Source organism: Triticum aestivum, chromosome 4A, assembly GCF_018294505.1.
Source record: "Triticum aestivum cultivar Chinese Spring chromosome 4A, IWGSC CS RefSeq v2.1, whole genome shotgun sequence".
Lineage (NCBI taxonomy): Eukaryota > Viridiplantae > Streptophyta > Magnoliopsida > Poales > Poaceae > Triticum > Triticum aestivum.
The window spans coordinates 748,995,669-749,022,884 of NC_057803.1; the positions used below are offsets into that span (position 1 = coordinate 748,995,669).

At 48.5% G+C, this 27,216-nt stretch overlaps 2 pseudogenes; both read left to right on the forward strand.

Moving 5' to 3' along the window:
* The first annotated feature begins 410 nt into the window (after nucleotides 1-410).
* On the forward strand, nucleotides 411-8,487 carry LOC123084588 (disease resistance protein PIK5-NP-like; annotated as a pseudogene).
* A 2,389-nt stretch (nucleotides 8,488-10,876) lies between these two features.
* Nucleotides 10,877-17,020, forward strand: LOC123084589 (cysteine-rich repeat secretory protein 55-like; annotated as a pseudogene).
* The last annotated feature ends 10,196 nt before the right edge of the window (nucleotides 17,021-27,216 follow it).

Below are 27,216 nucleotides of genomic sequence, written 5' to 3' on the forward strand. Positions count from 1 at the left end.
GCACTGCTTTTTCGAAAGCAAAAGCAGTAGTAGTAAAAACTTGTCCAATATAAAAAGGAAAAGAAGAAGATAAGCTTCCGGCTTGTGTTGGGTTATCAGTTTGGTGCAATACGTTTCAGATCGCTTGCCTTGTGGGAGTAGCCATTCATTCATTAGAAAAATCAAAAGAAGAACCATTTTTCTATTTGTTAGAATCTGGGTTTGCTGCAACCCAGGAGAAGGCACAACTTAATCTCACCTCTGTTATGATAACCAGCTGAAGTAACCATTTGGAGGTTGATCTCCACATTCCAGCCAGATAGACACAATTTGCAAGGACAGCCGCAGGCTTCGACACACACACACACACACACAGATGTTCTTTGGCGGAAGCGCTCCAGTGCATACAGTCTGCACGCCCTAGCTGAGCCATGGAGGGAGCTCCCGTGACAGCAGCCACGGGGGCCTTGGGGCCCGTCGTGGCCAAGCTGGGTGCTTTGCTGGGCAGCGAGTACAAGCTTCGGTGCCGGACTCGGAAGGATGTCAAGTTCATCAAATCCAAGCTCAAGTCCATGCACTCCATCCTTTGGGCAATATGGGGGAAGGAGACTCTTGATGTGCAATCCAAGGAGTTGAAGAAGGAAGCGCTGGATCTCGCCGATGATATGCACGACGCCATCGACGACTTCATCCTCACCATGGAGCCCAGCCGCAGAAACAAGCACCTGAAGATACAGATCAAGATCCAAGCAAGCCCCTTCCAAGATTTCAGGACAAGAGTAAATGAAGTGTCAGGCCGGTGCCACAGCAATTGGAAGTGGGTGAAGAACAAGTCTGCTGAACCCAACTTCAGCTTGTTTTCAAGAAAAAATGTCAAATCCAGCCCCCCAAGCAAACTGCCTCCTCCTCGAGCTCCATTTGTTCACAAGGATGCGTCAGAACTCGTTGGTATGGGAAAATGGAGGGATCAGCTCATCAGATACCTGCTAGGAGAAGCAGAGAGCACAATGGGGCAGCCACAGCTCAAAATGGCATCCATTGTTGGAATGGCCGGTGTGGGGAAAACAACCCTAGCCAGCCTTGTCTACGAGGAGATTGGAAATAAGTTCCAGTGCCGGGCTTTTTTGTCCGTCACTCCAAGCCCCAACATGAAGGAGGTTCTCATAAGCATTCTCAAGCAAGTAGGAGTTGAACCGCCTGCTGGCACCGAAGCGCGGACGGAGGAACATATCATCCGCAACATATCGAAATACCTGGAGGACAAAAGGTGCGCAAATTTATGAAAAGCTTTGATTTCATGCCTATTATTATTATAATTATTATTATTGTTTGAAATGTACACTGTGAGTGTCAGGATTTCAATTTAAGATTTAGGAAATAGGTGAATTCAAAATATAATTCGGTCAAACTGTTGGAACTCTGAACAAAATTTAATCAATAACTTGCCAACCACCAACGAGCCTTGAAACCACACACGAGCAAGCCAGCAACTCCGTACGGTTTGTGCTGACAACAAAAGGTTTGGACTTTTGGAGCCGATGACTGAGCTGTGTTGCAGCGTGAGCAGCCCAATGAGAGGCCGAGCGCTGCCGGCAAATTATGTCCACGACATTTGTTGACTTTTAGATAGCTAACCCATGTGAGGCATCATTCTCATTACATAGTCAGGTCAAAATTACATGCCTTTTCTCGTTCAAGAACAACGAGTAAACATGTGCTTTTGTGTGGAAACAATCATGGTTGCAAGCAACAGAGTGCAAGGGACATGTACGGAAAATATCTAGTGCTACCAAGGCTCAGAGGCTACCGTGATACGGGCTCCTGGGCTGTCGGATTTTCAAATCGGCGGCTCCCAGTAACTCCACAACATTTGCAAAAAAGCTTCCTAGGAGTCCAAAATTTACGCATAGGTTTAGCAGATCGAACAACTCCCAGATGCCGTCTGATCCGAGAATCCGACGGCCTAGAAGCCCGTATCAAGGTAGCACCCGAGCCTCGGTAGCACCAGATACTCTCTCATGTAATGGTTGACCAAACATGGGAAAATGAGAGCAGATGCCAATCTTCATCATGAATATATTTGAAACTATCACGCCCCGATCTAGATCGCACCTGATCAAGAGTTGGGAAAGGGGGGAACGGGGCAGGTGGGGATGAGAACTTGGAGAAGAAGAAGGTGAGATAGAGAGAAATGAGATGGGAATTCAGATTCTTTTACAAGGCATAATTCCTTCATTACAACTCCCGCACTTCAGTACTGTGGCACACGCCCATTTGGCCGGCTGGCCAAAGCCATGCACATACCTACTCTGCTCGTGGGGCCCATCTACTAGTCACACGGTTGTGTTGTGTAGAGCCGGTGTGACATTCTCCCCTTCTTTAGAAAGAGTCCGTTCTACTATGTCTTCCTCAGTCCAAATTGGTGATGATGTGTAGCACCGGTGGAGAACGTCATAATCCTCCAAAGTCGCTGCTGTTGGCAGGTTGTCCCATTGAATCTTGAGCTGCACCACCGAAGCATTGCCTCTCTTCATCATCTTCCTATCCAGGATGGCCTCCGGAAGTGCATCGATTGATATCAGGTCAACAACAGTGGGTAGTTCAGCGAAAATGAGCGTTTAGTTGGGGGTGAAGGGCTTGAGCTGCGATACATGAAACACGAGGTTGACATGACTGTCCTTGGGAAGCTCGAGCTTGTATGCCAGAGTACCGATCTTCTCGGTGATTGTGAATGCCCCAAAGAATTTGTATGCCAACTTGGAGCATGGCCGGCTTGCCACCGATTTCCGAACATAAGGCTGGAGCTTTAGGAGAACCCGCTCGCCCACTTGGAAGGAGTGCTCGGCTCTATTGCAATCAGTGTACTTCTTGAGCCGCTTCTGGGCGCGCTCTAGTTGCTCGCGCATGCGTGTTGTGTGCACCGCCTAGTACCATTATTCCTCGCCCTCTCGCATGGTAGGAGGAGCTTAAGGACAGGTGCTCGTACTCCCCAAATTAGCATCCACACCATAAAGTGCCTTGAATGGAGAGCAGCGGAACGATGCATGTAACAACAGAGTTGTACCAAACTCCGCGGACAGCAGGAACCGATGCCATTGCCGCGGCGCTTTATGCATGGTGCACCAGAGATACATGCACAGGTTCACCTGCTCACTTTGTCAGTCGGTTTGGGGGTGGTACGTTGTCGAGTAAAGGATCTTGGTTCCAGCACCGGCGAGGAGCTCGCGCCAGAGCGCATTGGTGAACACCTTATTGCGGTCCGAGACGATCGATGATGACACCCCATGGATCTTGACAATCTTGTCCTAGAACACCTTGGACACCTGCGCACCCGTGAAGGGGTGGCAAAGCGGGACGAAGTGTGCAAACTTGGTGTAGCGGTCTACCACTACCATGATGGCATCGTAGCTCTCAAACTGGGGCAGCCCCTCGACGAAATCCTTTGCACTTGAAGAGTTTCATGACGCAGTGGTAGGTTGTCCTGGCACCAAAATGAGCACCCACCTCCTTGGCGTGCATGGCGCTGGTCATCTTAGTGCCGAGGGTAGTGTTGGTGCCAATCCAGAGGCGCCCCTTGTGGCGAATAAGGTCGCGGTTGTGCTCGAAGCCATCATCTCTGGGCTATGCAGAGTGAGTTGCTGAAGTGGGTGTTATGTGTCTTGACCCGTCTCATAAGACTTTGCCACTTCTTTCACCTAGGCTAGCTGGCACACGGTGAGGGCGTCCATATTGAACCATCTGCCGACACGGGAAAGTGCTTCCGTGGCACTGTTGTCTATGCTGTGCTTTTAATGGAAGCAGAACTACAACCCGACGAGCTTGGACATGGCCTTTCTTTGCAATTCTGTCTCCAAGTGTTCATTCTCCAAAGCACATAGACTTTTGTGATCAGTGACGATCATGAAGGGGCCATGGTGGGGGTAAGAGTGTCATTTGTCGATGGCCAACATGATGGGGAGGAATTTTTTCTTATAGGTGGAGATCTTATGGTTCCGCACACCAAGGGCCTTACTGACGTAGGCGATAGGGTGGCCATCTTGTACAAGGATAGCACCAATGCCCATGGCTAGGCGTAGGTCTTGATGGAGAATGGCCACTCGAAGTTGGGCAAAGCGAGGACCAGCATGGTCACCATTGCCTGCTTGAGCATGTCGAACACGAGTTGTGCCTGCTCTGTCCAGGTAAAGCCTTTCTTGGTATGGTGATCTGTTAGTGGCTTGGTGATGATCCCATGCGTCGCACAAACTTACGGTAGTATCCTGTGAGTCCCAATAAGCGCAGAGCTTGGCAGACTTCGTAGGCGGAGGCCAGAGCACTATGGCCTTGGTCTTGTCGCTGTCCGTGGAGACGCCGTCCTTGGAGATGACATGGACGAGGTAGTTGATGTGGTCCTTCGCAAATGAGCATTTGGACATCTTGGCAAAGAGCTGGTGCGCGCAGAGAAGCTCGAGCACCGTGCACAAATGCCGTTCATGATCCTCGAGGGTAGTGATATAAACCAAAATGTAAACATGGCACGCGGCTAGCCCGCGACGGACCACGAATCGACACCCAACAGAGCGCAAACCGGCCAGATGGTACCACTTATACGCCGGCTGTGTGTCAGCCTGCGCCCCTGGCGTCTGGCCGGTGTCTGGCTAGGAGGCTTTCTCCAGCCGGACCCGTCTTCGCCAAGCCCTACGGTCACCATCTACATCCTACCTTCGAGGAAACCTATGGAGGCCCTCCGCTCGAGACCGCAGGACCTCAACTGCTCAGGGGCTACTGTCGGGGGGATGACCCCCGAGTAGGCTTAGGGAGACAAGTCAACATTCCAAAACATCACGATGGCTCAACTCCATCAAGCCGGCTCGCCTTCGGCCGGCTCCCTCTGCTACGGGTCGGCTGGGCGTAGCGCCTCACCCAGGCCGGCTGGCGGCATCCGATAGTCGGTGGGGTCAGCTCCCGTCACGTCCAACCGTACCAAGTACAGAAACAAGACACCCTCTATGACGTGAGGGTGTGGCTACAGTGCTGCCGGTACCTTTGACTGATGTGACCAGCGCCTGGATGGCCTGGCACTACAGAAGCGTCGTGGCACGCACCCCATGACGTCATGGTCTACATGCTACAACGATAAGCAGCCGGTGGGCCTCACAGCTGGCTGGACCCAGCAGCTGGTGGGCCCCACGGCCAATAGGACCCCACTGGAGGCCAGAGATGCTGGCAATGGGTAGGCACCCTTCTTTCTCAGATATTTTGTATCCTCAGAGGCCCAAGTATAAGACCTCCCAAGAGCCCCCCCTAGGAGGGGGTCGGCTCATAAACACACACACACACACACACACCCACGAGGGAGAGAGCAGAGCTAGATCCCTCTTCTTCCTCTGCTACTGCTCTAGGAGCAATCATGTACACCTGAGTTCATCGGTGAAATCCTTGCAGGAGTAGGGGTGTTTACCTCTATTTGAGGGCCCTGAACTTGGGTATGTCGTTGTGTCCGTAAGTGCGCGTGCCTAATCCCACATCCGGACACATCGTGGGTGCTCATCGGCCCCTGGCCATACGAGATAAGCACCCCCATGATATCTGCCATGCAAATACCACGATAGTGCAACACTCTATTGGGTTTCCCCCAAAGCGGAAGGGTGAAATAGAATAGCAGCAACGTGTTTCCCTTGGTTAGAGAACCAGGGTTATCAATCCAGTAGGAAGCTTCCAAGCTAACAAGGTAAACAACACCAACACACAAACATGATCCAAAATTGCACCCAGCATGGCAAGAGAGTTGTCGAGCCCCTTGTCTTGCTAGTTACAAGATTAAAATCGAATAATAGAGATAGATAGTGGTAAAATAGCACCTAGGTAAAAAGAGCAAATTGTGTGGTAGAATTTATTAATGGAGAATAGACCCAGGGGTCATAGGGTCACTAGTGGCATCTCTCTCGAAAACAACAAGTAACATGGACACATGGTAACCAAAATACAGTTGGGCAATTGACCGAATTGCAATATTCATGACTATGATTGTTTATGGCCTTGTCACATATGGGTATTACGTATGTGATAAGTAGACCGTTAATTCAACTGTATCTACTAACTATCTTTTTCTTCTGTAACCAACTTGCCCAGGTACCTAATAATAATTGATGGCATATGGCATCGTGGAGAATGGGACATCATTCGGAAGTCTTTTCCAGAAAATAATATGGGCAGTAGAATCGTCATGACAACACGCAATGATGCTGTACCCGGAGATTATTTGGATAGCAACAAGATCTACATCAGAATGGATCCAGAATGGAGTTTGCTGGAGAGAAGATGGCTCTACGGACCTGATAAGGAAGATGTCGCCATTCAGATGAAGGCTGACATGGCTGGAGAAGGTTTTGACAGTGACCATCCTATTGTGCGCATGTGTGGTGGTGTGCCGTCAGCACTACATTGCATGTTTTCAGCCATGGCAACGGTCCGAGAGCAACAAGAACAACTAGCGGTACATGTAAATGCCTGTGATGTTCAAGATATGATTGATAAGCAAGTTAAGCGAAGTGGAATTCGCAACACTCAGGGTTTGAACCATTGGTAGACAGTTTTCAGCTTGGCTATGATGATCTTCCTCACCATATGCTGAAGACTTGCTTGCTGTACTGTAGTATATACCCTGAGAATTACGGATTTAACATGCGTCATTTGGTCATGCGATGGGTCGCTCAAGGATTTATTTATGAAGAGGCTGCATCAGAAGGATATTTCAAAGAGCTTGCCTGCAGGGGTTTGATGCTACCAGATGGTCAAGGGACCTACCAAATGAATCCTATGATGCGAAATTTCCTTAGATGCAAATCGTGTGAAGATGATTTCTTTACTTGCAGCTCTGGCATCACATCGGAATCTGCATGTCCAGTCCACCTGCTATGTATCGACGAATATCCAGTTGATGATGGTGGAGTGAGGGTCATTGATTTGGATTGGTCTCAGGTTCGAACTCTTGTGGTTTTTAAAGGTGCTGGGAGTCTCCCCTTTGAGAAGTTGGAACATGTGCGGGTGTTGGATCTTCAAGATAATTATGTTGATCCTGAATCCGAAGAGGCTTTTTGGGATGATCATGTGAAGGATATATGTGGACTGCTCCGTATGAGGCACCTATTCGGCCTAGGGGGGGTGGGAGTTAGCAAGATACCACTAGAAATAGGGAGGCTGCAGTATTTGGAGACTTTGGAGGTAGTGGGAACATCGATCAGAGAGCTACCCGTTGAGATTGGGGCACTGAAGCAATTAAAGACTCTAGACATGAGTATAAACAGAAGGCTGACGGAGCTGCCCATGGAGATCGGGGGCCTGCAACATTTAGAGACACTGCGCATTAGGGAAACAAATATCACAAAGCCGCCCTGGGAGATCATCGGGATGCTGAAGAAGTTGAAGAATCTTGACGTGAGTGTCAACGAATGGATCAGAGAGCTGCCTAGGGAGATCAGGAACCTGCATCATTTAGAAACTCTGGACCTGAGTCGCAATAGAGGTCTCACAAATATACCGGGGGAGATTGGGAAATTGCAGCATTTGAAAACGCTCAACGTGAGTTCAGCAAGTATCACAAGGCTACCTAGTGAAATCGGGAGGCTAAAAAGTTTGGAGACCCTGGACCTGAGTTACAACAAGAGGCTCACAGAGCTGCCTCGTGAGATCGGGAATATGCAGAATCTGAAGCATCTGCTCTTGTGTGGTACAATGGTGGGGAAGATACCAAGGGAAATCGGGGGGCTGAAGAAGCTGAAGATTTTGATATTAGATGGGACCATCATTGCACTAGTTTGGGAGGTTGGTCAGTTTTCGGAGTTGGAGGGAGTGCCCGAGTGCATCCGCCAAGCTTGGAAGAATGGTGACCTTGTGTCTGAATTGGCCGGGGAGACCATGTCCTACAATAAGGGTGACCTAACTGTTGGAACAAAACACATGCACATTCCACCCTGGATCAAACAATACTTCAACAACCTTCTCAACTTAGATATCAGGATCTGCAAACTAGAGGAGCCGGATCTCAAGATTCTGCGGGAGATGCCCAACCTTTGCCTGCTCAGGCTAAGGTTCGTAGTAGTTCCAAGAAAACCCATATCCATCAGCGGTAAAGGGTTCCCAAGTCTCATGGTGCTTGTTGTTGACAGCCGCGTGCCACGGCTTACCTTCCAGGAGGGAGCGATGCCGAAGGTGCAATATATCAGCTTCGAGTTCCGGTTCTACGGTGGTCTGCCAAATGAAGACCGTCTCAGCATCAAGCACCTCCGGAGCCTTGGGTGGCTCGAATTTACATGCAACAAATGGTACCGAGGAGCAGGCAGCAGCCCGTTCATTAGCGCGATGGTTGATGTCGCGAGGAAGGAAGCCCAGGAGCATCCCAACCAGATCAGCTTCCGTGTCTCTGGCTGCGAGGATGAGAATTTTCCAGCGAACAAGAGCGCACAGGTTGGAGAAGCTTCCAGCAGTGGGACGGGGGAGATCCCAAGAGTGCTGCATTGCCAAAAGTGAACCACGATGGAGGTTGGCATCCCACTTGTAATCTTCTTGGCTCTTTCTTCGTTTTAACAACATACTTGTCTGTGCAGGTTGGTCATTTCATCATCGTAACTAGCTGCTACCTAAGCCAATCAGCAGCCATCTTCAACTACGTCTGGTTTCTTGTCCATCTTATGCTAGCTGTGGCTTTCCATGGCGAATTTCCATGGCCATATATATATATACACAACGCAGTTTGTTGTTTGGCCACCTATACTGTATTATTTATGCATGAACGTTTTCAAGTTGGTTTGCCGTGCACCTGTATATATATCATGTAATGTAATAATACAACCCAAGGGACCGAAACACTCTAGCTAGAACTATGTTGTACTAGTATGCACTTGTTACCAAAACTCTGTCAATGTGACGATCTGTTTGTAATCTAAAGTTAAGTTTATTACCCACCACTTCTTGATTACAGGTGTGTGTGTCTATATATAAAGTCACGCTATTCGTCACCCTGGGTAAGGAATAGTTATTCTTCATCCCTCTCTATTTTGACATCAATGCATCATATTTTTATGCTTCGTAAATTTTATCTTATTTCATACATAAAAAGAGAATATAAGAAAATATGTACTTGCCATAAAAATATATTTTATGTTTTGTAAAATTACGAATGTAAAAACATAGGTAAAACATACATAAAATATGATTTTTCTGTTCTTGTAACCTATATTTTTGTTTTCATACCAAATTTTACATATTGAATCAACATGCATGTAACTATTTATATTTTAAACGTAATTTATTTAGAAAGCGAACATAAGATTACCTCGGGTGAAGAATAACTTATTCTGCACCATAGTAGCACTATTCTGATCCGCACTATTCTGATCCTAGGATCAGAATAGTTATTTGGATCGCGTCGCGCCCCTGTATAGCGCCCATTAGATTCTCCCGAGTTCCTGAACACCCTGGAACCAAGAAAAAAAATCCCCACGACCCACCTCCTGCACGCCGCAGTCTCTCGATCCCCACCTCCCGCAGTCCCTCGACCACTCCACCCTGACACATCGGCGCCTACCCCACCAGCCCACCGCCGCCGCCGCCTGCTGTAACCCCGCGCACCGCTCCGCCGGCCAGGATCCGGCCGCCGCCCCCACCCCCCGCCATGTCTCCAACCAGCCCCGCGCTCTGCCGGCAATCATGCTCGTCGCCGCTGGCTGCTCGCATCCCCGCCACCAGAATCCTCCGCCTCCAGTGCATCTCTGCCACCTGACTTCCCGGCGCCGCCTGTTTGCATCCTCCGGCGGCCTCACCACCGTCATCCTCGCACGGCCCGGCTGATGAGGATATAGACCTAGGGTAGGGTCATAGGCCTGACCAACATACCCTACCCAAGGTCACTACCCTAGAAGCAAAGAAGCTCAAGAGACAATAAGGAGTACCCAACGAAGACGTCGAGTGCAATCCACTTGACCAACCGTATCACTCGGGTATCCCTCCTTCCCGAAGACCAGTCGACCATACAAGAACCATTCGACCTATGAAGACCAGGAGTCACACGGAACTGCAATGGTCAAGCATTCACTCCGTAGTCTTCAAGGGCATTAATGACACTTATGGATGGCGTTATCAGTAACGTCCCTCCTTTATGGACATTGAACCCTCTGTAACGGGGGATGGCTGGGGTCCTGGCGCACTCTATATAAGCCACCCCCTCCTCTGGTCTAAGGGTTCGCACCCCCTGTAACACACACACTTATATACTGAAATCCAGTCGACCGCCTCCGGACACCGAGACGTAGGGCTTTTACCTCCTCAGAGAGGGGCCTGAACTCGTAAACACTTGCGTACAACCTCACCGTAGCTAGGACCTTGCGTCCTCCTACGTACCCCTACTCTTACTGTCAGTCTTAGTACCACAACAGTTGGCGCCCACCGTGGGGCAAAGCGTCTTATCGACTTCCGGCAAGGTTGCATTTTCTTTAGTCTTCATCAGCATGGTTTCCGACGGCAGTTTGATCATGGGCCGGGAGTTCCGACTCGGGGCGCTCACTTTCGTCGCCGATGATTCGGCCTGGCTCTAGGAGGCCCCCTTGACGTCGAGGCGCTGCCGATCCGATGTTCGTCGCACTTCCGCGCGAGTGCCCGTGGTGTCCTCCTCCGACAATCGTCGACTCCGTACCAGTCTACGCCTGTCTCGACCTCTCGCTCCACTGGACGCCGCCGCAAGCGGTCGGGCCGTCCACGGCTCCAGCGGTGGGTGAAACACGCGATGGCTTGGCAGACGTTCACCCCCCAGGTTGCGGCGATCGAGCCCGACGTATATCACTGCGGTCCAGTCGACCCGTCGACTGATTTCGCAGACACACTTTCCGAGAGCAGGAGTTGAGACCCTGTGGCAGAAGTCTTCATGGTCGACTCTCATCGCGGCCCGCCTGGTTTCCGCCGCAGCGGCGAGAACAGGGATGGTGACGGTACGTTGCTCGACCACGAGGAGTACCAACCCCACCCTCTCAGTTCACAGCAGAGGGAGGAGCTGCGTCGCTGCAACGAGGAGGCTCTCCATACCCCCATCGTAGGGGAAACCACTAAGGCTCGGGCTTTGGAGGACGTGCGCCTGGCCACGCTGGCCGAGCGCACCCGTTTGGAGAATCTCCAACATTCTCTCGACGAGCGTGCGCGTCGATTGATCCCCGGATCCAGTCGACACACACGGCAGTTGTTTTCACCGAAAACCCAAGTATTCCGCACACCGATTCAGAATCTCGCAGCTGCTGCGCGTATTGCGGAGTCCATTCCGCAATCTCGCTCGGAGGCTGGAAGAGGCCTGGAACAGATCAGAGCGCTGCTCCGAGCGGCAGGAGATCAGAACTCCGCAGTGTCCCAGTTGCGGAACAGAATTCACAGTCGATCGGTAAGGACAGAAACCGTTCAGTCGACACACAGTCCTAGATCACCGTTGAGGCAAAGAGATCATGAGCACCGTCAGGATCGGCATTTGGGAAGAGTCCGTGGAGATCACTACAAAAAAAAGACACATCCGTGACATTTTGGGCCGAACGATTTTTTTTCTGTCATAGATATGACACTTCTATGACGATAATTGTGACAAAACCCGGTATCATCATAGATGTGGTGGGCTTCTACTTCTGTGACAAAAAATCATGACAGAAAAAATGGGCTTTTTGTCCTGGGCGGGCCGGAGACGCAGCTGCATGACATTCTTTGGCCCGTCCATGACGGAAAAAAACGTGATAGAGGCGAGGGCGAGGAAAATTTTGGGGAGTTCCCGGTTAAGGTGGACGGTCGGGGGCCGAGCAATGAGCGTTTCTCTCGTACACGTACGCGCGTGTGTGCGAGGCGTTGGCTCTAACTGAACCCGAGCGAAGCGTTGGGCTCTAACTGAACCCGAGCGATTACACTGCAGGCTACGCGTTACTGAACCGAGCGATCGATCAATGGCTGTTAACTGAACCCGATAGAGCGATTCCTTCGCTACTGCTGCTAACTGAAGCCGATGGATGCTGCCTCTCTGGATGAAAAGTGAGCGTTGGGGGGGGGGGGGTTGGATGAACAGTGAGCGGTGGCGTTCCCTCTAGATAAACAGGACCCCGTGGTGTGGAGGGATGGATGAACAGGACGACCCCGTGGAGGGCTGGATAAACAGTAGATGGTGGAGGGGTGGATGAATAGTAGCCCATGGAGGGGTGGTTGAACAGGAGCCCATGGAGAGGGTTGGTTGAACAGTAGCCGGTCGAGTAGCGCGTGGTGGTGGCTGGATGAACAGGAGCCCGTGGATGAACAGTCGCAGGTGGAGGCTGGAGGAGGTCGATGGTGGATGAACAGTAGCCCGTGGAGGCTGGAGGAGGTCGATGGTGGAGATGAACAGTATCCCGTGGAGTCCCGTTTTGTGGTACGCCACACCCCTCCCGATGAACAGGACCCCCGTTTCGACAGTAGCGCTCCAACACAAGTCTGTTTCGTCCGTTTTGCGGTACGTCACATCCCTCCCGATCAACAGGACCCCTGTTTCGACCGTAGGAGGTCCGTTTCCTCCGTTTTGCGGTACGCCACACCCCTCCCGATGAACAGGATCCCGTTTTGAACGTGGCCGGTCGAACACAAGGCCGTTTCCTCCGTTCTGCGGTATGCCAGGCCTCGTTTCCATCGCCTGTTCCGCCCAAGCCCTCCGGATGAACACGACCATGCATTCCGTTCCGACCCAGCCGGTTGGCTCCCACGCGTTCCGTTGCCTCCCGATGAACATGACGCATTCCGTTGCCTCCCCATGAACACGACGCATTCCGTTGCCTCCCCATGAACACGACCGTTGTTTCTCCGTTCCGACCCAGCCATGTACACGAGCCCTAGTCGTACGTATGCGCGAGTAGGCGTTCGAGACCCCACCCGTATGTACATATATGTGGCCGTATTTTCTTTCTTGCACCCTGGCCGTTATACGTACGTGTACATGCTACGTGCGCGCCTCTATTACGACACGTGCACGCCTCTACATCGACCAGTATATATGTACGCACAGATTGGAATGACGAGGCACAAGCGGCGGCACCACCACATCGTATTATCTACCTCGTCGGCCAAAAATTAACGGAGGTTGATATGTCTAGATGGATTGAAGGCCAGATGTTCTACACAATTATACCGTGTGAACTTGGTAATGGGTGATGTAAGAAAACTGGATGGGACAGATCGGAAGAAGTTTGCGTGCTGGACGATTGGAATTTTGCAGCAGTAATCTCGACGAGTGGGGCAGCAACACTGGCAGACTTTGTTCTTGGCGATCTCAGTTTCTGGGGTGAAAACCCTAGGTCTTGTACCTGGCAATGGTGGCTTCCTAGTCGTTTCCTTGTTGAAGGCATTGTTTGGAGATTGGACCTTCTCCAGGGTGAAAATCCAGGATCTAACTATGATGGTTGGACCGGACGACGACAGTGTTTGTGCACTATAACCTTCATGAAGGCGTCATTTTTGGAGAATCCTTTTCGGAGTCTACGTGTTGCCATCACTGGTGGTGCTCTTGCAGCTGTGAGCCTCTCTTTGTTTCGACGGGGCCTTTGTTTTTTTTTCTCTCTTCTTTTTTTTGTTGGTTGTGTGCATCCGTGATGTCTAGACTTGCTCTGGATATTATGTTGTTGCAGAGGCTGGGTGTAATTGGTATCATCTTGATATTAATATATTCCCTTAGTCGAAAAAAAATTCAGATATCAAATCCTAGATACCTGGAGAGTAGACTTGGCAAATAAAATCCCGAAAGAAGCTTTCATTATCTTCGAAATATTGTTGCCACAAGATTCTCTGCTTGCTGGCTCCTACATGTTTGCAAGGGTAATTCTAGGCAGAAATTTTGGCCTGAATCAAAAGCAGAGGATACTTCATAAATTGATGAATATACAGTGGTCAAGTAACAACGTAGGCATCAGAAATAAACAGGTAAAGCCTTATAGTATCAATTTTAATGTTGATTATATCACACTTCTTTCTACGATAATATATGTAGGAAAAGAAAGAAGCCGATAAAAAAGGGTGGCGGCAGTATTTTTGGTGTTCCTGTGGCACTATGGATATGGAATCATCGAGGAGCAAGATGGTACATCGGCTCCTCCTGCGCCTCTGGGCCTGCTGTTCCCTCATTCAGGTGGTGCGCATACATCGGCCTCATTCTGAAGTCTGAACGTCATCACAACTTCACAAGTTCTGTTGTAATTTGTGGAGTATTTTCAATGTTTTGGTGCATCTTATGGTCAAGAGTTGGTCTGTACCATCGGTCGCATGTTGCTAGCAGTTACTTCTAGAGCAGGAAAAACAGCAAGTTCAGTTTTGCTTTCCTTTTTCAGATGAGGATAGTAAGTGGCATACTGCTATGGAAATATGACATGTGTATTTGAAGATTCAAGCCACTTACGAATCATTTCCTGTCCTGGATGAAGGTCTTGCTACGTGGTATTAGTACGTCGATCTTAGCCTGTTGGCTTGATTACATGTGCATATCAAAAAATATGACCAAACAGCTCACATTATATTTTGTTTCCCACAAAAGAAATATCACACTGGTTAGTTTGTAGATACCTGAAGTTTTTGTGTCCTGAGACATGATATTTTGCACCAAATCCCTTACGAATCGTTGTCCATTTGGTACTCCCGCCGACCCGAATTAATTGACGCAGCCTCAGACACTGTGTAGAGGTTACATCAACTAACTTGTCATTTTGCGTCCACAAGGAAGAATTGCATCGATCTACACAAAAGCAGAGCAAAAGAAGAAAGTAAAAGAAAAGGCTAACAAAGTGCATGGGTAGTGTGTGCGTGCAAGCAAGGAAGAATGGAGGGAGGGATGCTTTGCTTTGGACACGAAAAAGGGAAGCAATTTAGCTACCTCCTCTCCGGCTCAGCAGCACCATTGCCCCTTGCACCCAGCTATCTACCATAGCATTGCTTTCCCCACCTGAGAGGTAACTGAGATCTGCTGCCACCGGGGTGAGTGATATCCTCTTCGATTCGATCAGCAAGAGGATATTTATCAGGTGACTTGACGCATCTCTACGTCTGACATATATCTCTTTTTCTTCAATATGCACCGAGTGTGCATATCATATATTAAAGAAGGAAAGGTATAGAAAGCCTCCACCAGTTAATTACAAGTGTGGTGATTACTCACACATATGTACACACCACTCCACCTAGTACACATAATACTACTACTCCTCACTAATCCACCTCGCTAAACCCACAAACACGAAGTCAACATTTCCTTTCATAAGTCCCAAACGCGCCCAAGTCCTTCCTTCCGCCTCTATTCTACGCATGAGCTGTTGGAGCGATGGCAACTCGCCATCAAACACCACAGCGTTCCGATGCTTCCACAACTCCCACAGTGCCAGTAGTAAGATAGCATGCAGATCTTTTGTGGCCATCGTATTCAACCGTTGCTTCGTACGTAACCAAGATTGTAGTGTATCCTGCGGGGTTGGCGTCCACTCAGGCTTCACCAACGCCGTGCAGACTGCCTCCCACATTGTCCTGGTGAAGACACATGTGAGCAGCACATGGTCTATTGTCTCCTCCTCCTGGTCACAAAGTGGGCACTTGTCCTGATGCGGCAACCCTCTTCTAGCCAGCCTGTCAGACGTCCAACATCTGTTGCGCAAAGCCAGCCACGTAAAGAACTTGCATTGTGACGGAGCTCGTGATTTCCACGTTAACTCCGCAGTCGGAATCACCTCCCGGCCCCAAAACTTGGCAGCGTACGATGATCGCACAGAGTATTGCCCACTTGCTTCCCAGGACCAAGTGAAAACATCCGGGCCAGTCTCTGTGTGTTCCCATGCCTGCACTCTTTGCCAAAGCTCCAAATACTCTTGCAGTGCATGTGATTCCAGGTCAGGGTTAATGCAGTCAGCCCAAGAGCCATTCGGTACCACCTGCCCGAGCCGGCTCGTCCGCCTAACACGGCTCGGAACCAAGCTGTAGATGGTCGGAGCTACTTCCTGAATCCTCCGTCCATCAAGCCATCTATCCTCCCAGAATAGCGTTTGCATCTATGTATGATTAAACTGCTTCTGTTTTTGCGTGCACTGTCAGATCAGCAACAGTAATTTGTGGACCGGGAGAAGGGTGTTTAAACCTGGGAATGGTTTGGACTGAAACTATAGTTTCAGATCGGTTTTCCTATTGGTCTCCTTTGGTTTGGATTAAATGGGCTGACCTTCTAATGTAGACTGGTTTAGTTTTGGTTTTTTCTATTATCGGCTTGGTCTGGTTTGGTCTGGTCATAGACCAAACGGTCTCAAACCGTTCCCACCCATGGATTGAGAATTAAATCAGCGACCAGCTTCCCTTCCGGATCAAAGAAAGCATGCATTGGCAACGTCCTCCTCGCCTTCTCCACTGCCGGTGTCGACCATGCTCCTGCTCTCTCAATGACATGTCCGTGTTCTGGCATGTACCCGATCGGCGTGTACTGCGCCAGCACGGAGATGCAAACCAGCATCGACCAAGTTCTTTGGGCGCTCGTCTCGCGAGCCTTGGCCTACTATGGCACGGCCATCGTCTGCTCCTCCTCCTCGGCAATCTGGCGCCTTGTGCAGTGCTGCGGCAATGTCCCCCGGCAGGACTGCGCGCTATGCGTGGCCCGGCGGTGCGGGCATGGGCCACAAGCTAAGACTTCTTCTCAACACCCAGAACAGCACCGGCATGGACCTGTTCACTTTCGACCGAGCGTAGGGGAAGTTCATGTCCGGCAACAGCGCGAACAATGAGCTGGCAACGGACACAGTGCATCTCAGATGCGGCGGCGGCGGCGGAACCAAGACGACCATCTACAGGCTTGGGTATTGCGCCAGGGACATCATGGCGGCGGACCGCGGCTGTGCGTGGCGCACACGGTGGCCGAGCTGCCCAACTACTGTCAGACCGCATGATATGCAACAGTTTCATGGCGCTCAATGAGGTGTACCGCTACTACTTCCCGCTCAACGGCGCCGGCGAGTTGGCCGACGAGGTCGAACAGTGCAAACAGGATTTCCCTAACCCGTGATGGATGGAGTTCAGCTATAATCAACTACAGTGCTTATTTAAAACAATAATGAGGCTATCCAACTCACTCCCAGGAGGCTCCCTCGATTCGGCCTTCATCTGTCGTCGGATCTGGCTTTCGAACACGTCTAAGCCGTTGGATCTTCACAAACAGTCAAACTCGATTTTCACCCCACTGTTGTTTTCGTTGGCCAGTGACGGATGGGCTCGTCTCACACGCTCGTTGGCTGGGTGAACTTTGTTCGTGTCCCCGAGGGATTTGCCAATCCCCTCCGCCCGCGCGTCAAAACCCTAGCCGCCAGCCTTGCGCCCACTCCGCCTCGTTCTCCTCCCCGCTCGCTCCATCCTTACCCATGTCGCCGCCCCTCTTCTCCTGTCTCACGTCGGCCGCCTCCTCTCCTCCCCGCGTCGTCGGCCCCCTCCTCTCCTCCCCGCGTCGTCGGCCCCCTCCCTCCTCCTCCCTCCTTCGTCCTCACAGCCAACCATCTTCGTCGCTTGGGCCCCATGGCAGCGGCCGGGTCTTCCAGCCGGGATTTAGATGAGGAAAAGGCGAAATCGAGCGTCTCGATGGTGCCATGACTGATGCACAACGACGGATAGCGTCTGTGAGCGCCACACATGGTGCAGCAGGCTCAGAGGGCAGTGAGCGCGGCAGGCTCGGCAGGCAGCGGGCGCGGTGGTCAAGGCCAGGGGCGTGGATTGGGGAGATGCGCACACGAGGAGCGACGGCGACCGCGTCTGCCGCCAACATCGAGGTGAGCTTCACCCAATCTCTCTCTTACTCTCTATGTGCGGCCTCCTCCCCTTGGCCCCTGATTCATCGATGAGGTATGCCAATATGCCGTGGTTGTGTGTTCGCAGACCCTTCCCTTTTATCTTCTTCTCAGGCAACGAGGCATGAGGAGACGATGCTCTTCTGCAGCCTCATAGTTTTTCTTTGACCTGACCATGTGATTATTTTGGGATTTTAGCTCTATGCTACCAGTTTTCTTGATTAAGTTCAAAAAATGACAACGGGTGGTTGAATAGTTCAAGTTGGTTCATATGCTTTGTATAAAATTGTTTTCATAGATCATTTTATGCACCTAGGACCAACCAATATTTTTTTACTAAGCAAGATGATGTTGCAAGCGTAAATTTACACTGGACAGAGATAGCAATATATCAAGAGTTCTAAGAATTGGATTCGTAAAAGCAGGGATGTTACATAATCCTAATATATTTGCCTGCTCTAATTTTGGGGCTTTCCCCTTCTGGAAAGGCATCCTATGGGCTGCTAAAGCTGCAAACATAGGCTACTCCTGGATAATAGGAGATGGTAAAAGTATTAGATTTTGGAGTGATCGTTGGTTAGGTCATACCACCCTAGCCACTAAATATTGGAATCTATATAGTATTGCCAATGATAAGAGCATCACTATTTGTGAGGCCTGGGATGGTACAAACCTGAAAATCTCTTTTAGGAGATGCTTTTCTCTTGATATGTTGGCAGAGTGGAATGAGTTATTCAATGATATTAAGAATACTGTCCTGGTGGACAAGAGTGACTCTGTTTGTTGGGATTTTGACACTAAAGGTATTTACACTGTCAAGTCCTTTTACAACATTATTAATTTTAGAGGGGAGAGGGTCTCCCCTGGGAACAGTGTAACTATCTGGAATATCAAAGTTCCTCTTCGCATTCATATTTTTCTTTGGCTTATGGCTGACAACAAGCTTTTAACCAGAGATAATCTGCAGAAAAGACAAACAGTAGATAATGCTTCCTATCTTTTCTGTAGTGACCCTGAAAGCATAGATCATTCATTTTTTGGTTGTGTTGTTACTGTGGAGCTTTGGAGAGTGATTGGGGACATTTCTAATAATCATTCTAGGATGTCCATATATGACATGCTAGAATGGTGGTCCCTTAATAAAAATCACCAAGCAGATTGCCTTTTACACTCTGTTGCCTTATGGGCTTTATGGAAATATGGTAACGATATGTGTTTCAATCATACCCCTTGGTCTGGGATGCAGGTGTTGTGGAGGAAGATAGCTGCTATCTTGGACAGCTGGGCAGTCCGTTGCTCAGATCCTGTCAAAGGAATAGTGCTGCACATGGTGCGGAAGCTAGAACAGATAGCAAGATCCCCGCCCCTCCTACTATGGCCGGATCCTGGCTAGGACTGAAGAAGTGCTCAAGAGGAGCTATGAGCGAGTGATGATACATATGTTTGATGTAGCTCCCCTTGTTTAATTTCGCTGCATTTTTACATTTCTAAGTAGTGACAGAGGCCTGTGGCTTGATCTGTTTACTTTTGCTGGGGCAGCGCGTGTGCTGTTTCCCCCCCCCCCCCCCCCCCCCCGCGCGTGCTTGTAATCGTACTGAACCTCGCTTGGTTTCTCTTGGCAATCCAATTGGAACCGGGGCCTTGAGCCCTTTTCCTCTAAAAAAAGCAGGGATGTTATTGATTCATTTGAGCTGCTCTATCTAATTGTATTTTATTAAGGCCCTGCCATTTTAAATATAGCTTTTACATTCCTATTCAGTAAATAAGTGCTGATGGAAAGACGGGAATGCACTTTTTAAAATTTTTTGTGCTAGGTAAATGATGTTGCACAACAAAATACAATTGCCTTTGTGTCTTACATAACTCATTTGTGTGTATTCATGCCATACTGCCAGTACATTCCAAGTGGAATGGAGTACCCAGTTTTGCCACCGAGCGGAGACCAGCTCGCCGCGCAGCTGGAGCAGCGGGTCGATGTGCCGCAACTACCACTTCGCCACTGCCCCGACTCCTCCCTGCGGACCATGGATCCGCCGTCTATGGAGAGCGCCAACGGGGTGAAGATTTGCCGGACCAGCCGACTTGTGTGCCGTTGCCGCCGCCACAGACCGACAGTCCTTATCTTTGTTGGAGTCTTCCTTCTCTGGTACGTCCTCTCTCACGACCCCTGCAGGTTCGTGGTTTCACTCCTGGAACGGTCGATTGATATGTTGATGCGGTCTGCTCAGTCTTCTTTTTCGGCAGGAGACAAAACAGTTTGGTGTCTTTGACATGCTTGGGATCAACGGATCGTTCATGCCATGGTTGGATTTGAATGGGGGCAGCCGTTTGAAATCAAATTCAGAAGATACACAACCTAAGATCGAAATATTCCTACCTGAACCAAAGGGTTGTACGCCTACCATTATTATCTATTCCCATGCTATTTATGTTCTTCATATCCCCAATAACTTATTCAGTCTTACTTTTGACATAAAACACAAGTTGACTTTGAACCCCTTCTCCACTAAGACTGCGTTTTTGTTGTTGAACCGAGATTTGCTAAGCTTGGCAGAGAGGATAGCTTTTTTTTCTTCATGTATTTACTGTGTATTCATGAATACCTTGCTACTTGAATATTCACTGTGTACTCCGGCAGTGATTTCCTTGGTGAATATTCCACTCCACACCTTCCATCAAATCCAGAGAAGAAATTTATCACGACCACCACACATGTTCTTGGCTTGCCTTGGGTTGTTCTGCTGATGGACATTAATCTGATTAACATGTACTTGCACGGAAGATAGACCCATAAATGGCCGTGCAGTACCGGAGCCAGGAGCACCAGGGCGGAACCGCCCGAGGTCAGTGCTTCCATAGCTCTCTGGTTTTTTTTTTATTTCGTTACTCATCTATGTTCAAAGTGAATGAAATGTTTCTTGCCATTGGCACCATTATGACCATTATTTCCTATGCAAGCACACAATTGAAAAGTTTGTTTGGATGGTTAATTTAGTTCTTTGTGTTGGATCCACATCTTCTCACGTGTACCATCCACGGACGCGATGCACGCCGCCAGGTCCGTGCCGACATCGTGCTCACGGAGCCTGGCCTCTGCGTTGTGTTCTCCATCTTGCAGCGCATGATGAACTACACGGTAGAGTTCAGCAGGTCTTCAAATGGTGCAGAGTCCTCAAACCAACTAGGAGCACAAGATATCTCAACTGTTCTAGACAATACATCATCATGTTTCCTAACATTGGAGGAGATGGTCGGCTACAACTACCAAATGATATGTTTCAACTAGCCGGCAACCTTCGTGTGCTGAAACTTTGCAAGTGCAACTTTCATTTTGCATACCCTCCTTTCCGGTGCTGCAACAACCTAAGATTTCTTTGGCTTGACCATTGCACAAACACAGGGGAGGAGCAAGGTGGAGAGCCATGTTTCCCAAACCTATGGGTGCTTGACATACGCTTCACAGACTTTGTCTTGCTAGCAAAGATGATAGAGCTCATGACCAATCTTAGGAAGGTAAACACCAAGGGTGTCTCATGGAGGACTGTATCTTATGTATGGAAAAAACTACGGAACCTTCACAAGCTACGGGTAACTGAATCGTTGGATCTGGTCACAGTGGACACCTTATCTTCAATAGATATGATGAATCTAGAGCTCCTTGACTTGTCTGGTAATATTCATATGAAATCATTGCCTGCAATGTCATCTGCTAGAAAATTGAAGATGCTTGTTCTTGACGGTTGTTCCAGTTTGGAGCATGTTGAACTAGAAGGAGCCCCTCCACTGCTGGAGAGTTTTAGCTTTGACGGTTATGGCCCAGCTGAGAACTGGGCACATCCCATAGAACTGCCAAAAAAGGAACTGCGTCCCAAATCCCGCACTGCTTTATTCCAAGAAGCCAATGTGAGAAGGATCTCCCTAAACATTTATGCTCGAGTCCACACCATGTTCTTGCATGCATTGCACAATCTTGAGGAGTTGGACCTCTCTGGCACTGCCATTAAAACACTAGACCTTGGTGCAATGGATGTCCCACGGCTCAAGAAGTTATTCTTGCTGGGTTGTGAGCAACTCCGTAGTCTACTCTGGGAAAAAAGACACCCTTCATTGAAAGTTTTACATGTAGACACTCAGAGGGAGAGTAGACCAATGATATGTTGTGGAGGACAGAGGCCATTTGCATTTGAGGTACTTATGAGTTTTATAGATGGAAGGTTACTTTGGTCTATAATGAGGGGACTTTTTCTGAGTATTAAGTATAACTCCAAGGTGCACCTCCATATATCCCCTACAATCCAAAGCCAAGTCAACATCACTAAGAATATCGAGGAAATTGGGTCTAGCCAAGAGGATTTGGTTCCAACATGGCTCTTCTTACCATACAAAGATATTATCCTAAACAAGGATATCATGACATGCTCCTCCTTGGTATGGGACCACCGACGGCTTTATCCTTTGGGTGTTCATCTCGAGATTGGCGAAGGGAGCCACCATTTAGAGATCACCAATGTGGATCGTTATATCATAGAGAGTAATGTCGAATCATTACATGTGCATGACAATATCTCAATCACAACTATTGTTCTAGGGAAATCAAGTCATTGGGAAGTTCTAGAATGGTGTCATGTTGAGCGGTGCCCCAAGTTGGACATTCTCTTCCCTAGTTGGGTTAGAAATTAGAGGTTTCATCAAATAAAGATATTTTCTGCATCTGATCTCCCGATGGCCTATTGCATTTGGGATGAAGACACTTCATTTTATTATGGCAACTTTCATAATCTACAACATGTATACTTGCGCAATTGTCCTCGGCTGGTGTTTGCCCTCCCCATTTCCTCCACCTTGCCAAACTTGGAGACCATTCAGATCGAATACTGCCAAAATCTCCAGCACGTTTTCCCACTGGACGACAACAAGAATGCTGAATGGTTAGCATCTGGTGTCACATTCGAGAAGTTGAAGCACATCAAGTTGTACCATCTCCACATGCTAGAGCAGATATGTGGAGCCAGAATTATCACCGCGCCGGCCCTAGAGACAATCAGCCTCAGGGACTGCTGGGGTCTGAGACAACTACCAGCCGTGTCAAGCCAAGGACCCAAGCCGGTGGTTGACTGTGAGAAGGACTAGTGGGACAAGCTCGAGTGGGACGCCACTCAGCCTACTACAAGAACGCACTCCCGAGGGTCTCTGGTCTAAGGTATGGTTTGCTTGATATGGATATCGTTTTGTCTGTAGATAGGATTGACTGAGCAGGTGTGTTTGATGTACAATATGACTAATGTTTTCTAATTCTCTTCTTTGTTTCCTAGGTAACCTGGATATAAAGGGAGGCCCATCAGCTTACATGGTCAATGCATCAACCAATTGGTTTTATAGTCAAGTCGTGATCTCAATCACAGCTCTTTGAAGTGTATGTTTCCCATTGCTTGCGGTTATTGCAATTCAGTGTGTGTGCGCGCGCGCGTATGTGTTTTGCGGCGGAATTCAGCGCGTTCGTTATAAGCTCCATCAACACATGGAGAAATAAGTAAATGGCCTGCACATATACCCGATATGTTGGGTATTTTAGATTGGATTGGTGTGTGATTGTCAAGCAAGAAGCACTGGATTGCTTGCTTTGCTTGGTTTCTCCAGCTTGGTGTGGTGTTCATGATCAAGCTGGCGGACTTGTGTTAGTATGTAATAAAAGGGTTGTTTATGCGCAGCCGTGCAACCTTGTGTGGTGTGTGTGTGATTGATCGATGAAGCATATATGAAATGAGAATTGAGCTTGATTTGTGTTTGGTTGATGGACCAAGAAATGCTATACTGTCATGAGTGCTTTGTTAATTGTACGGTACTACAATTTGCAATTGTGCTGAGGAATTTGAGTGGATAATCTATCTTGTGGTGCTGCCATCTTAGTAGTAGTAGTATTATATCTCAGAGTAACCTTGGTAGCCGTCCCTTGAGCAGACTGCCGACCGACGCGGCAGAGTAGAGGAAGGTCCCCAACCGTCCTGTCGTCCGTGTCCGGTCTCGGCGGCAGAGTTGGAGTCATGGCTCCATCACGTTAGTTTGCATGCGGAAGTATGATGAGTTTTTGTTTGCTTCGTGAGATATGAACCTTTCCGCCTATTAAATCCTGAAGGGAGAAGGAAAAATAATGCACACCTGTTTTCCAGATAAATAAAGTACAGAGGCAAAATAATCACATTGTATGAGTTGAACTATATAAAGTTACTTCCAGCTTTGCAAGCCAAAGAAACGAAGACACAGATTTATTTACTAATACGATGGCGCGTCGTCATCCTGTCTCAATGGGCAGAGTTTGAGTTGGAATCACGGCGGCTTGTGAGTGCTCTGTTCGGTACCTAGGTTAGAGTTTCTATTGTTTTCTGAATTGGGCGGGGATGGATGCAGGGTCTTGATTGGCATAATATGGCGTATTCATTTGATTGGTGGCCATTAACGTGAGGGGGGGGGGGGGGGGGCAGGTCTTGTCTGCTCCTGTGTTGATTAGGAGCAGACATGACATCCTTCTCAAGGGAAAAAATTAGCGCGCCATACAAAATACCGCCACCTCTTAAAAAATAGCGTGCTATTAGGCTCAAAAATATGATTTTTGATATATCTAGTCGTCGACACACACACTAATGCTAATCGGCCACGGAGATGATGCAATCTATAAAATGTGTGGCTTCTTACAGCTCTGGAGACCGCTTAGCAAGCGGCGCGATCGGGACGTCATCGACAATATCATCACGGGTCTCCGTTCCTCAGCTGCGGCATTAGCTCCACCACCGCCATCACCGCCACCCCCTCCTGAGCCGGATTAGCTTCCTTTTTTCTTTGTTTGGGGGCTTGTCTTGCTGTGCCCCCAGCGATGCTTTATGACCTGGTTGTACTTTGAACCGACTTGTTGGATACTTGGATTGATGCTTTATAATATAAAATGGGGGAAAACCCTTTTTCTTAATCGGCCACGGAGAACAGAACAGAAATCAGACAGACCTCAAAAACCCATAGCAGTCTGTCTGGTACACCCAACACCTGAGAGTCCAACAGTAGCGCATCATGTCTGTCCCTTTTGCCCAGGGCCTGGATTGCAAACTCGATGCTCCGGCGACTTCATCTTTGTCAGGACCTGGACTCGACTCACCAGAGTTATCATTGAGCCGTGGAGGCAGTAGCTGGACATAGATGGACCAGTGCTCATACATAGACATAGTTGATACATACTGCAATTGTGCTCGCCTGTAGCTAGCTTCCTCTTGCTTTGCTCTGCTTTTTCAACTCTTCAGTAATACTCCCTCTGTAAACCAATATAAGAGCGTTTAGACCACTAAAGTGGTAATCTAAACGCTCTTATATTAGTTTACGGAGGGAGTACTTGCCTGTCACTTCCTCTGCTTTTGCTCTGTTTTCTCATCTCTGCATAATTGGTTGTAGCTTCAGGTTTCAGGCAAGTCGACTCAACTTGGGGCCTGACAATCCTCCTCCTTCCGACCACGGGATCAACGGAGGTGCTACCTGCCTCCTCAACATTAATGGAGGCTGCTAGCTATCCCCGCTTTTATTTAGGAGGGATGAAATTCAGACATGTCAAAGTCTCGACCAGGACCAAACATACATTCTGTCCAACAACATACGTTACATTACATGGTGAACTTTGTTACGGCAGAAAGCCCAGAAAATTGACATGCATGAGAATAAACTCATGTGTTATTTGAAGCCAAAAGTACCAAGAGGAGGAACTTGTTGGAAGCACTTGAACAACTTCAGGAGACAGAGTCCATAGATCTAGCAGTCTGTGCCTGCTACATCCCGCAGCAACACCTGAGGATCCAATCCAATCCACCATTAGAAACGGATACCACAATGTATATCATAGGTTCCTAATAGTCCAAAATAAAGCAACTAGTCAAGTAATCTTCAGAAATTGAACCAAGCAAACCATTAGAAGGAACATGAAAAAAAAACCTGAAGGTTCAGTGTGCACTTAGTCACATTCTACAAATATTTAGAAACAGGGTGCAAAAGGAAAACGTGGTCCACAGTTTCTGGAGCACTACAAAACATAGTTTGGGTCTACTTCTACCAGGGGAACATAATTATTAGTATATCTACTTAATTATTAGTACATCATTAAATGAAATAGGACCATATCACTTAGGCCCCTCCCAATGCTCCAACCTGTATCGGTGCTAAGCTTACAGAGAACTGTGCCATAAGAACTAAACAGCTTGCTGAAGATTAATGAATTCCCAGCTGAGAAGGGCATGCTGATATCTGTATTCCTGAAAAAGATATTAACAAGAATCTCTTGCGGGGCAACAACAGTTGGAAATGACCTATATTCTGTAAGTTTAGTAGATAAACTACTGCATATTTCACTGCTTACGGCGAAGCTTCTGTTTACTTGTGTTTTTGTTCTTGCATCATTGTGCTGCCATTAAATTGAATAAATATATTATACATTACTAAATATATTTGCTTAATACGTGGCAGAAATAGGCCACAAAGTATACATATTACAAATGATCCTACGGCTAATTAAATGAAGAGAGCTTAGCTACAGGAAGCTAAGCACCTATGCATTGGAGAGTTTGGTTGCTAAGCTATTTAATATGCTTAGCACCTCATCTAAGCACCTGTGCATTGGAGGCAGCCTTATCACTTGAATAGATATATTTAACTCAAGATGAATTTTACCATACGCTGGAACCAAAAATACATCTGTGCATACACAGTAAAGAAAGGATTTGCTAGAGCAGAGTCAGTCGCTTGAAAAAAAAATGAGTCTAATCGCAGCGGAGTTTTGGTGGCCGTCCGATCTGGACGGCGATTCACGCGAGCACACGTGGGGGCTGGGCCTCCGGAGCTGAGGAGGCGGGAGAGAGATGCGCCGGAGAAGCGGCGAGCCAATTCTACCGGTGGCCGGTGGTGCGGTGCAGTGGCGGAGCTTAGTGGAGACTAACAGGTGCCATGGCCCCCCTTATTTTTTGCATCCATTGAAGAACAAGCTACATCATGAGCCTAATTAGTGTTTAAACTATAAATTAGCCCTCCTTCCCTATTAACTTGGTTCCTTTTGACTAATGGCCCCCTCTTGAATTATTCTCAAGCTCCGCCACTGGTGCGGTGGTCGTCCAACGCCGGCGCCGTCCCGTCCGTGGGTTGGAGTAGAGTCGTCGCAGCTTGTTCTCTGTAAGTTTTCGATCTGTATCTAGAAGCTAGGGTTCCTGATGCCTTTGAGATTCAGTTGGGGGTCGTCTTGGTTCTCGCCAATATTTAGTCCACTTCGGAGCACTCTTCGCTCCAAACAAAAAATGGATAGAATCCGCCATTAGTGTGAGGGGGCAGCGTCTTCCTTGGTCCTCTGGTGAGGAGGAGGAAGATGAAGTCCCTGGAGCAGAGGAGTCTGCATTTTTATTTTTTT